This window comes from Astatotilapia calliptera, chromosome 18, assembly GCF_964374335.1.
Source record: "Astatotilapia calliptera chromosome 18, fAstCal68.1, whole genome shotgun sequence".
In the NCBI taxonomy this organism is placed as follows: Eukaryota; Metazoa; Chordata; class Actinopteri; order Cichliformes; family Cichlidae; genus Astatotilapia; species Astatotilapia calliptera.
In genome coordinates, this window is record NC_137439.1 from 17556874 (window position 1) to 17569713 (window position 12840).

General features: G+C 43.2%; 1 protein-coding gene across 8 annotated transcripts in view; it reads left to right on the forward strand.

Moving 5' to 3' along the window:
* The first annotated feature begins 2185 nt into the window (after positions 1-2185).
* Positions 2186-12840, forward strand: part of adgrl2b.1 (adhesion G protein-coupled receptor L2b, tandem duplicate 1) — a 90678-nt gene continuing 80023 nt past the window's right edge. For all 8 annotated transcript variants that reach the window (XM_026150943.2, XM_026150947.2, XM_026150945.2 and 5 more), the window contains exon 1: positions 2186-2848. The gene's annotated coding sequence lies outside the window, so the exon portion shown is untranslated. The remainder of the gene's footprint in view (positions 2849-12840) is intronic.

The window sequence follows — 12840 nt, forward strand, 5'->3', positions numbered from 1 at the left end:
GCACACTTACTGATGATCTGTTCATCAACTGAATTTGATTAGCACACCCTCACTTAATTCCAAGTCAAGCAGTAAGGGCAAACTTAGGACTTCATAGAGTCCTTTCTTTTTCTCATGACTGTTCTCACTGCCACAACATTAAAGCGGGGAGGAGATTCAATTAAAACCGTAATGTAATAACTCTGATCATTTCATTACAAAGCAATGTTCTGCTAGGTTCTTGCATTTATGTGCCTGTTACTTTTACGTGCACTTAACATTCATGCAGCCAGTGGCACTCCCAGTAGGCTGCAGCCTCATCTAAACTGTGATTTAGACTCGCAGGAAATCTACATCGTAACTTATGACGTAACTGGAAACCTCTTTTAACCCCTTGCCTAACCTTCCACTCCATTCAGTCGTTGTGGACTGTGTCAACCTGACGTGTCGTTACAGTTCTCTGGAGGTGCACGTCAGGTTATGTGGAAGGTTACGGCGTAGGTTTAAAAGGGGTTTCTGGTTACGTTGTAAGTTACGACGTAGATTTCCAAATCAGGCCTGAGACTAAATTGTGCCCATCCACACCATAAAAACCTGCTTAGGACCTGCTTTAAGAACATGACAAAGAGCTTTACCCAGATCTCAACTGGATTTTGCATCTGTGAGATGCAACAGAACACACCCAATCCTTAGTGACCCCACCCTACAAACTGCAGCATGCAAGGACCCAGGTGCCCCACGCCACAGGACACCAGAGATCAATGCTCTAAAGATTATTGACGTAAGACCTCTGGTGTTTTGGCCCAGCAGAGGGCCTGCTGAGCATATGCCTAAATGCTCCATATGATACGTATTAAAGATACGCATATATTACATTTGAAGTGTGAAACTTGGGAATCCTTTGTCACATAAAACAAACTGCATGAGTTCAGAGCAGAATTTACCATGTGACATTTCGTAATGGACTCTAAATGAAATTAAATGTATTTGAATACGTCCCTGAAGATGTTATCATTAGCGGCATTACTCTATTATCCGAGGTTTCAAATGAGCATCTTCTTTCTGTGTCGACAAGATTAAAGGGAGGAACTGTACGCTGCAGTTTCTTTCCACGAGCATATGGATGGATATTGAATGTTTGCACAACATCTGCTCTGAGGTAGTGACTGAATATCACTGTATACGCTGGTAGTTTTGGTAGTTTTTGCTGGATTTTTTTCTTCTTCCATGATGCAAACTGGTCATATTTGAGCACACTTTGCTTATTCAGTAGATGCACTCTGTCCCTGTTTAATTAGATATCATGATTAAATGAGTTAGCTCCAGGAACTGGTTTGTAGTAGTTTACTAGTCTACACTTGAGTATGATAGCTAAAAGAGGAGAGAAGAAGTACAGAAACTGATTTTTACCCTTCAACTGTGAAAGCATGAACTCGAGAACAAGGGGACATACGATTCTCAAATTGATACCACAGATGTAGCTACTAAAAGTCTTGGCCAAGTTCAGATATCAGTGAACTTGAGCTGAAGGTAGACTAAGTTTTCTGAAAATCTTGGGAATGCGGTGACTTGAGAACAAGGCGACCTAGGATTTTGAAATCAATACCATAGGTGTGCCTGCTAGGAGACTGAGGGGTAACATTGGTGGTCAGTGGTCAGTATTTTTCTCTTTTTGACTGCTTCTATTTAAAGGTTTCTTATTCTGCTTTTTTTTCCAGTCTTTGGCCTGATTCAGTTAGAACAATTCTTGCTCCGGCCTCATTATCCTGTGTTGTTGTGCTGTTTTTATTAATACTAATGATCCAGGTGAAAACTACTGCCCACAATACTGAAATTCTAATAGGGTTAAAAATAGTATCGTATTTATATGCCTGGAATAAGGTGGATTTTGGTAATGAATGGTCTTGCACTTTTCTTTTGCTTTTTTGCTTCCTTTCTCCTGATTACACCGGGGAATGCTGATTAAAATATTGCGCTTCGTGGATTGTTAAAAAGTCCATCTTCACAAGCCGGAGCAAAAACAGCAGAACACGCTCGCGCTTTAACGCATGCATAAAATCTGAACACCCGGGAGATAAATGTTTAATATTAGCCTTAATGCGCGCGGTCATAATTGGCATTAGGATCCTAATCCGCGCGCTCCCTGGCGATCCGCTCCAGGTTTTGCGCGCTTTCCTCAACAGCCAGCTGCTGCAGAGCAGGGGACCGGTGAGCCGTTTCTCCTCGCCTTGTTTGCCTCCAGTCCGGCTGTAGCTCCGACTGTCTGCACGGCGTGTGGATAAGGCGCAGAGGGAACAACCGAGGGAACGCACTGAAAACCAGCCTGAAGAAGTCCTATTAGCCCCCTCCGTGCTTTATCTGCGAACCCGACCGCTGGAGACTTTAAGAAAGACTTAGCAGTGCGGGAGCAGAGCTCGGAGTTTGATTTTTTTAAACGAGACTGGGGCGCATCTCCGTCTCCTTGAAGTGATCCCTTTTTTTATGCAGTCTATCCGTAGCGCTCCCGTCGGAAGGAGCCTGGGTGCATGCACAAGAGGAGGAGGAGGAGGCGGGGGAGTAACGATCATTACTTTTGAACAGACCCTTCGCCATGGAGCTATTCGTCCGGTCCCGGGCGCGTTGGCTGGAAGAAGAATAGATACCTGGCACGGGAAACCCCACCTTTCTCTTCCACTGTGAGGAAAGTGGAGCATGCAGCCGAACCCCAGCCGTCTTTGTGCGACCCGCTGTTTAGTTTCTGGGGGCCTCTTCTGAAAAAGAAAAGAAGGGAGAGACGGAGAAGAAGAAGAAGAAGAAGGGGGCTCCTGGTGTTGATCTGAGATTCACATTCCGCGCCGGGATCCGTATTTTGGCACGGCGTATACCCTCTGTAAGTAGCCTTTAAAAGCGGATGTTTTGAGTCTTTCAAGGGAGATGCTGGGTTATGTCTCGCTGAATCAATACCATTTATTTACACTCCCAGGATAGGATAAGGCAAATGTCAGAAAACGGGCCCACGGGCTCCTCCGGTAGTTTAAAACTGTGGTGATGGGATCAATATAAAGCCCAGAGTATAGGCGACGTTATTTTTAGGTGGCTTTCGCATCCAGACTTTAAATTAATGTGAAGTTGCTTAGTTACTGAGATGTATATATAATCCCATGTAATTTACCTTAAATGCCCACTGAGAGGTGCTTTTTTAAAAAAACGATTATTCTATGACAGTTCTTGGGTTTTCACATTACAAATGGGATTTTCTTTTAATCAAGATTCACACATGACAAGAAAATCCCTTAGCATGAAGCTGAAGCCTGTTTTTCTTCATAAGGAAAAAACAAAGAGAAGTTGATTTATATTTATAGGATATTCAAGAGTGATATTTAAAAAAAAAGAGAGCGCTCACACAAACATCTCCACCCAGTCCAGGACACCAGGAGCTAAGTAGTTGGATGTCAGTTACTGTCTCCATTTACTTCTCCATTTTGCGGCTATAAAATAAGATCATTTCACAGGGCATGTATAATTTACAGACCAGAGTCAGCCATGTGTGATGATGGGACACACTCACAAACACACTCACACTCTCTGTCTCTCACGTACACATACACACACACACACACACACACACACACACACACACACACACACACACACACACACACACACACACACAGTTTTTACAGGCACCATCTCCCAATCTCACGTGAAGCTTTTAGAGATAGGGAGGCACAGACTAAAGCAAGAAGCCAGAGGAGAGCATGACTGTGCTGGGCAGACGTGGGAAGGTTAAATAACGTTTGCACATAATCCATACTGTCTATACCAGATCAGGATGGTGGTGCAACATTATATAAGCTAAGTTGGGGAAACTGAGAGCTTCCCTTTCATATGCTTATATAACAGCTTCATGCAGAAAAGTATGGATGAGCTGGCCTTAAAAGAAACCTGACAAAATTCACAATTCAGTCACGAACTACAAAGGGGGGGAAAAAGCGAAAGGAAAAACTGCAGCATTATATAAGCTATATGCACAGTGTGACTAATTGTCTCGCCACCAGACAAATCCAGGCATATTTTGGGGCCGTGGCGGATAAGTTTTTTTGTGTCGTGTCGGTCAAAGACAAAAAAAAAAGTCTCCCTCGGCTGGGATGATGCTCAGAGCGTCTGGTTAATACTGACGTACCCATCAGTGATTGCTGAAGATGAAAAGGTCACTTCCTCCCCTGCCGATAGGAGGCTTTACTGTTGAATATAGATGTTGCGCTTAAAAAAAAATGCCTCAGTTCGGGGGGTGGGGGGGTCTGTGTCTTGAAACAAGTGCTTGGACAGTGAATGGTAGGAATTCAAGGAGAAGGAGGGGAAGGGAGGAGGAGGAGGGGGACAAATGGTCTGTTGCCTCCCTCTACCCTGTCTCTACCTCCACTCCATCTCTCGCCCACCCCAGACATGCTGGTTTAGTCCATTTGTCTTGTGTTTTCTTGGGAGGAAGTGCCATCTCATCTCACATTGCGCAAATGGTTTCAGTGCATGCTAGTGTGAATTCTAGCGGGTTTTTGTAACTGCCAATTTCCATATCAAAGTGTCTGCATTTCAATAGGGAGAACTTGAGCTACCAGCCCCCTTCCTCTAAGCAGTTTTGTTCTGATAGAGAATTGCTGCTGCTGCTGTTGGAAGCTACTGACAGGATTGCTGGACACTGCAGTTGGTCATGGTTTATGTGTGTGTGCGAGAGGCAAGTGTTTGTCTTGGAAACAGATTTAGTGTGGATTGGGAGAACTTGCTGGCCGTAAGCTTAACACCAAAAGCCGCGTATTTAGCGGAAATTTTGGACGCCGTTCAGAGACGTGGTCATGTTAAAAAAGATTTTGCCTGTTAAAACATTTTCGCTCAGTATTTCTCGGGGCGAGCGTAGACCAGGAACAAAGATCTGTGTTTCAACCTCTTTAGGAGAATGGGACACCATCAGAGCAATCATGGCGATTGGGGAAAAAAAGAAAAGAACAGAAGTTGCTGAAAATATGTTTGCTTGTTTTTCACTGCCGTTTTGGTCACCGCGGCCTGCATCTAAAAAGGCTCCAAAATCAATTTGCTTTCAGTCGCTTTCTGACAAAATAAATGGTTTAATTCCAAAACCGAGCGAGCGTAGATGTAATGACACGGAGCGTTCAAGCTTTGTGTACGACTCTCGAGAACCTAGCGGTGTTGTTTTTCTTGTCGCAGAGATAATATTTATTTCCAATTCTGTGCAGCTGTTGTTTGTCAGAGAAGGAATGCGGCAAGACGCTGTTTATTTTGATGGATTCGTCTTTTTCCCCCCCCTTTCCCTTCTCCTCCCTTTGTGTGAGGATACGTGGCCTAATGTTCACAGCAATTTTAGGCAGGTTAAGTAGATGAAAATAAACACTCGCACGTTTGCACTGCAAAGAAGGAGAGACACGGGGAAAAAAAAGCCATTTCTATGCTTTGTGCGTGCCCTTACTTTGAAAATAGGATCAGCATAGGTTAATAGTGAAAGAAAGTGCAGTGTGTGAGATGTTATTACACAGAGACAGGGAATGGAAATGCCATTGGAAGCGCGGTAGGGGTCGGTGGCCCCTTCGTGGTCATCCTGCTCCTGGGTAATAACATGAGCCAACCACTTCCCAACCTTCAAGAGGAGAGACCTCGCTGCTTCCTCTCCTTCCTATGTTTGGACAAAATATGATCACAAAACTTGTGAAAGAGGCGAGAGTAGGAGGCCACTTTTCCGTGTTGAACCAAAGAGTAGGATAGAGAAGGCTGAGGAGGTGGGGGGGCGGAGGTGGATAAAGCAGGACTTCACCTGCCATCTTCACTCACGGCAGGCGGGTTTGACAGCTGACTTGTTCTGTTCCTCTGACTGGCTCGCTGCGAAAAAGTTGGACAAACAAATGGACAGGAAGAAGGTCTGAGAGGGGCGCAGGTGGGATTATATTCATTTTAGTGGAGAAGCACACTTTAGATGCTTTTCTCATGAATGGTTGAATTCTCCTTCCCTGTTAGGACTGACTTACTCCTGTGTTGTCTACAATGGCTTCTGACAAAGCTCAGAGAGCAGGGCTGCCTTCATTGTGTATGTGTAGGAGGACAGGGCAGCAGCAACTGTGGTGAGTTTGGTGAGTCAGGAAAGAAACAAGAGTGGGGAAGAAACCATGCTGCGGTGTGCTGAGCCGAGCCCGGTTCTTCAAATTATTAAAAAGCTGCTGAAGAGGAGAAGTACATGCATTCTGCTCTGTTGAGGTTGCTATCAGTGGAGGGATTTGACATCAGTGCTCCTTCTAAGATGGATTTTGTCCTGGCTGAGTGTTGCTGCAAAATGGTCTCAGGTCTGGAGAGTAGTGTCTGAATCTTAGGGGCTGACACCAAACCTGATATTTACCGGTGATGCTCACATTGAAGCGGTACTCTTGCCTGTTAGCCAGAAGGAGGGAGGAAAATGCACAACAGAGGAGTGTGGGCTTAAAAAGAAGAAAGCAAAGGGCATTTTGTTTATTTAACAAAGTGCTTCGGGGTGAGTTTCTCACTCGCTGCAGAATCCTATCATAGCCATTTTGTGGCTCGCCTCAAAAATAAAGAGACAGATGACTGGAACGAATGATTATGTGTTAGGGTAGTTAACCCGATGGATAGATATACGGTCTCGCTCCTTTTCGCTGAGATCTGAGGGAGAAAAATTCTCTCCCATACTACCACCTCCTGCGTTTAAAATGACAGTTAACTTTCCCCCACTGGTTTAAAAATGGATGTTTAATGATCAACAGAGGCTTGGCGCTTAGGTCTAGTAGTCACGCTGGCTGTAGATGCGCTCACCGCGGAGAAAGCTACCTCCTCTGTGTTGTTAGGGGACTCTGCTCAAACAGAGACCGGTTCTTGAGTGATGGATCGTCAGAGGTCTCTTTGGGGTGTGTGTTAACCCTTTGGAGTGTGCAGATCTCGCCCAGTAGGGGAGCCGTCAGCGGCATGTGATGGATGTGTCCCAGGTCTTTAAGCTCCATATATCAGAAGATTAGCACTGACCTGTGCTGTCTGGGCAGCCCTCAGAGCTTCTTCTCCAACACTGGCTGGCATTAGCATATTAGGACACTGCTCTGTCTCAGGGGGATACGAAGATAGGGTTCTTTATTTGGTTCTGCCACAGTATAGGTCACAGGAAGTGTGCAGATTAAAGGCTGAAGGCTTTGTGTTGGTATTAGGTGTATCTGACAGGTCATCTGTCTTGAGCCGAGGAAGCGCTTCTCTCTTCTTCAAATTCCTAAATAGTATCATATAATTATCCCAGAAATTGAAGCTCAGGCCATGCTTCACTGCAGAAAGATCTCCTTGTTCATCCTTCATGGTATTCATGAATCACATAAAAATGGAAATGAGTCAGCTGATGTGGGGTAACATCGTTATTCCTCAAAGAGATCGGACCAGGTATACACCCACACCCATGTTTTATTTTCCAAATGAGTAATCGTCATGGCCTCCGCGCGTGATGGACAGCACGAATTCTGCTATTAAGTGCTTTCGCACAAACATCACAGGAGCATTTGCTTCCCGAGAAGCTACTTAGTGTATTACAAAGCTAAATTGAACATAATATTGGGGTTCTTTCACTTCCTTCAATTTTGCTGCAGATTCCTTCAAATGATCATAAAAACGCTTCCACCGTTAGTGCTCTCATGCAGTGCATTTTCTGTCCAACTCTTAAATGTCACCTCCCACGGTATTGCTGGCATTTGTTCTTGTTGTGTCTTTATGTACAGAAAGAATACTTTGAATGCCAATTTTTCAAGGAGCTGTTTTGCTACATTGGGTGAAAAAAAGAAAAGAAAAATAAGAGGAGAGAGGCACGGGATCACCTGTAGTGCGCCGGCTCTTTGTCTCCCATGTCTAATGGCTATTTGATGCCTACTTGGTGTCACTCGGTGCCTTGTGATGAAGCCAATGTATTTTCAAGGTGAGGAGATATTGTCAAAGCCCTTGAACGTTCCTCGGGCTTTGATTGGCAGGCGTTGTCACAGAAGATGAGGAGTGGTGGGAGTCGCACAGCAAAGAGAATCTATTACCTAGGATTGCGAGGCGTGCTTTCACAATGTGTCAGTGCAGTCAGCCATCTTGCGCTCTCCGTGTCAGGAACAGTCCCCTCATCGGCGCAATGAGGGAGCAGCTTTCAAGTTTAATTTTACTGGTTACCATAAGTGATGTTATTGATGTTTTTCTTCTTACTCGGGTTTCGTAGCATGATGAATTAGCTTGTGAAACCAAAAACATTTAGGCGTTCATCACCGTCAGTGTGTAATCTATTTTGTGATTGCTGGCAGTCAATATTAAAAAAGAGACAGAAAGAAAGAAGGAAAAAGAAATGCAAATGGCATTCTGGCAAAAAAAGAGAGAAGAAGAGCAATATAAAACTCAAAATTCAGCCGAGCCCTTTCTTGCTGATTTCCGACATTTCAAAAGCCTCCTTAATACACACTGAGAGGGGCTGCAGGCTCTCAGGGTTGCAGTGAGAGAAGGAAGCCTGTTGTTGATCAGCCAAGCAAATCAGATCTTGATATTTGAAGAGTGGAGTTGTGATTGCTAATCACTCCACTGCTGAGTTTTAATTAGGAGACTCATAAGCATTCTGTCATTTCTCAGCAGAGCATAGTCAAGCATCAGATGTACTTAAGAGAACAAATAATTAGTTGTCTTAGTAGTTGGGGCTACCAAACAAGCACGTGCACGGGTTTTGTTTTAGCTTTTTATTTCATGGATTAATTAGTATTTTATACTATGTACTTGCAATGATTAAAAATATTACTGCTAACTGTGCTTAATGCGAGCCCGTGTGCTTTTCACATCTTAAATCATATCTTGATCTCATTAAAGGATAAACTGGGGTTGTTTTGAGCCGAGCAGCAGCCGTGCGTGGACACTTTGTGCATGTGCTTATCACCAAAGGAAGCTTTAAACTATTTTCTTGGGGTTATTGCTATAGATTGGACCGAGCTTATTTTGAATGGGTAGGTTTCTGTCCTGTGCTCCTAAGACCTTTGTTAGGACATTTTAATTACAGCAGAGCTGGATGTAATTGATCTAGGCTTAGAGGGATTTCACTGTCAATGAGAATGAGCCTGGGCGTTAATACAGCCGAGCAAACGCTTCCACCTCTGTGCCACACTAACACACTCACACACACACACGGTGGAGACAAGAGGAGATATGCGGTGGCTGTCCTTTATTTCAGAGGGACCTCTGTGTTTTCCGTGTAACGGTTAAATCAACCTTGCGGGACTGGCTTACATGATAGTGCAGACGAGTGTACCTCTGCCTTTAGTTGAACATATCTGTTGCCCACATTGTTGGCACCTGGAGTGCTCTCTTACGGAGCACTTTCTTCACTGGTTCCATGTTGTCACCCACAACCTTGAAATTTTTATAAGGCTGTTAGATAATGCTTCCCGATGAGGGTGAATTATTGATGGTCTTGTTCGTATGAGTGGGACAGGGCAGGCTTTTAACTCTCTGAGCTGCTGGGTCTCTTATCCGGTAACTAAGGGACACCGCACAAACACCCAGAGGAATGATGTACTGGAGGGAGGAAAAGAAAAACGGAGGCAGGGGGCTGAAAATAAAATAAAAGAAGCATGCATCCTTTACGCTACTGTTGGGCTAAGCCACAGCACAAGGGAAATTTGGCAGCAGAGAAAAGCGTTGCATCGACTGAAGCCTTTTCTTTGTTTTTTTTTTGTTTTTTTGAAGCATTGAAAAGTGATGTGGTGGCCGCGTATTTTTTGTTTGCAAGGATACACACAGAAGTCTGCCTTTTGCGATTTCTTTCCTTTTTTGCAGAAACACATGCTTCAAGTTTAGTACATGTGTCAACACAGGATGTGATGTCAGGAGAGAAAAGCGGACAAATAAAGTTTGTAACCCGGGTAAGGCTGCAGAAACGAGTTGATTAATTGATTAGGCGGTCAAATAAAAAGTGATAACTGATTGATTATCCCAGAGAAGTAAAAACACAAAGCATTCTTTGGTTTCTGGCTGGATGTTTTTGGCTTTTCTCTCGCTTGTAATCAGAGATAATTCGATGTGTTTTGGGCTTTGGACTTTTGATTGGACAAATCAGGCAATAAGAAGATGTCACACAGATGGATAAATGAATAACATAGACGGGATAATATACAAAACGAAGATAATGATCAGTTCTTTAACGGATGGTTTTAGCAGGCTCTTACCAAATGTGAAGTCCTTGTGTCCTTTCACAGTTTCAAATTTGATAAATGTGGCTATAAACACTCAAGGTTTTGGTACATATCTGCTCCAAGGCAGTGTAAACAGTATTTATGAATGCTCTTGGAGGCAGAAACCACACAGCCTTGAGTCTTAATTAGTTTTTTGGTGAAAGTGAGGTCTGAGCTGTTCATTTGACCCTGAATGGCAAACTGTGTAACCTGCTGCACACACAGAGCTCTTCTCTGTGTCTGTCTCTACTGAAAACGTAGCTGCATTCTAGTAAAATCAGTCCTCAGCCATTAATTGTACACCCGCACAACCTGACAGCTGTCCTGATTCTTATAGCTCGCACTTTCATCATTGTCCCAATTCATTCTCTCTCCTCTCAACTGGGCCTCGTGTTTGCATTACAATGGAGCGAGCAGGACGAACTGGTGGAAATACCGGTAAAGCGTATAATTTAGCAAGCAGAAATCTGCAGCGTTGTGCTTGAAGCTACATTTTGGATTTTATTCTAGCGTCTGCTTTTTTTCAGCCACAAAAAAATCTTAAGTTTGGCCTTAAAAAGCAGCCTGTCTTTTGTCAAATCATCGCAGGTTTGGTGCATTTAAAGCAAGAAATCCTATTCTGAGTTTAGAGACGCATCCAGCTGTTTAGAGGCTCTGCGTTAGTCTTTTTCGATGTGTTGGAGGTCATGTTGCATTCATTCGTCAACCTGCGGTGGTCCGTCTTCACAATGAAAATTTAAAGTAGTTTACAGCTCAATCAGCGATAGTCACTCTTGAATAATAACCCCGAGACTGTCTCAGCGAAGGCAGGAACAGCACAAGAAAGCAATTATGTACAAAGAAAACGAGAAAAATAAGTCCAACCAGCTTCCATGTCCCACTGGAAATGCTGTAGATTGATGCCTGTGAGTTGGTTTCCAAAGGAACAGACAGAGGGGGTGGACAAATTAATAGAAACCAATACTGAGAAAAAAAAGAAAAAAAAAGGATTTGTGAAGAAAACAAGCACAAAAACTGTCCAGGCCTCCACGTATGTGCATATTAAGTCCATGGCTCATTTCCAGCTCAATACAGCCAAGTTGTGAATGTGGGCAATATGGCTAAAAGATATTAGCTTGAGCATGGGTGAAATACTGAATCTCTGCAGAAGGATTTCTCTAATCGGTGCTTTAATTCAGAGGAATCAGTCTTCAATAAATGATGGTAGATTTGAACAGACAAAGTCGAGATTACTAGGAGTTTGAAATGATCATTATTATTATTTCTTTTAAACAACATTGATTAAAATTCAGATCTTGAGTCAGAAGAATATTCGGCTCCAAAACTGTCCCTTTGGGACATGCCGGGTGTCTGTGAACTTAATCATATTTTCTGGCTTCTCTCAAACACCGCCACAACTAACATGCCATCAATCATACCCAATTTTCTCTTTTGCTCTTTTTTCAATTAAAGTCTAACTAAATTTCAGTTGCTTCTCTGATGAATGGCGCTTAGCTGAATATACAGTAATGAGTCAGCTTCAAAAGAGACTAAGCACCACATTTGAACATGAAAGTAGCAGGTCTGAGCAGTCATTACTTGAATTAGCAGGTACTGGGCACAGAAAAGAAAATTAATGTTCAACACTGTGCCAGGTATTGTTCATAACTGTTATGGTTGTGTAGCGATAATGCATTGTTTTCAAGGTCTTTCCTGATTTTTGAAAAAAGACAACTAAAAACTATTAAAAGAAATAAGAAGCCAAACTGTGGTGAAGTAATTTAAACGCAAGAAACATGGGTCAAAACAATCCAATAATCAAAAATTTCATATCACAGCGGCTCAAACGACTGCATGAAAAACAAAAGTGGGCTCTTGTGCTCAGAAATCCCTTCAATTTGCTGAGCGTTGAGCATCTTTTAGATTATAGTGTTGGTTTCACAGCCTGCAACTTCACTGTTTTGGTCCACTCTCCGTGCTCTCATAGTGTCATTTACTGCAGCAGCAGACAGTTGTTTTTCACCAAAGAGGGGAAAAAAAAAAAACCCTACGCACACTACCTGCCCATCAACAAACCACAGACAGACAAATTTAGCAACTAGCCAATAATGGAGCATTTAGCAGCTTAAGAGCCAGATATTTCCCTCGGGAGTTTTGGAGACCACGGCAGAGCTAAAAGAGAGGGGTGTATTGGCCAGAAATGCGACTCCAAATGAATGATAATGCCGGGCTCTAACTGCTGGATGTGTAATTAGGCAGTTGTTTGCTAACAGATTGAATAAAAACACTTGGTCATCATATGTCAGTGTTTTGTTTACAGCTCCATCTGCGGGCCCTAATCCTCAAGTCGGACTAAAAAAAAAGAGATAGCAAACTTTTAATAAAAAGTGCCGTGGACGGAAAAAAAAAAATGTGGTAGTGAGGTTAAACAGGCTCCTATCAGATGTGAACAAAAGCACAAAAACTGAGATATTTACTAGTAAACAGCTTAAAAGTCTAAACCGTAAGTTCGCATGTTGCACACCATGATTCGAACAGGCACAAATCGCTTTCATCCAGTGCTCAGCCATAAACTTGCACTTAGCTACCTGGCATCGAAACGCAGACAAAATAAAACGGTGCTAAATGTTTTTCTCGAAATCTAATGAGTTTACCTGCAGAGAAAACCCGT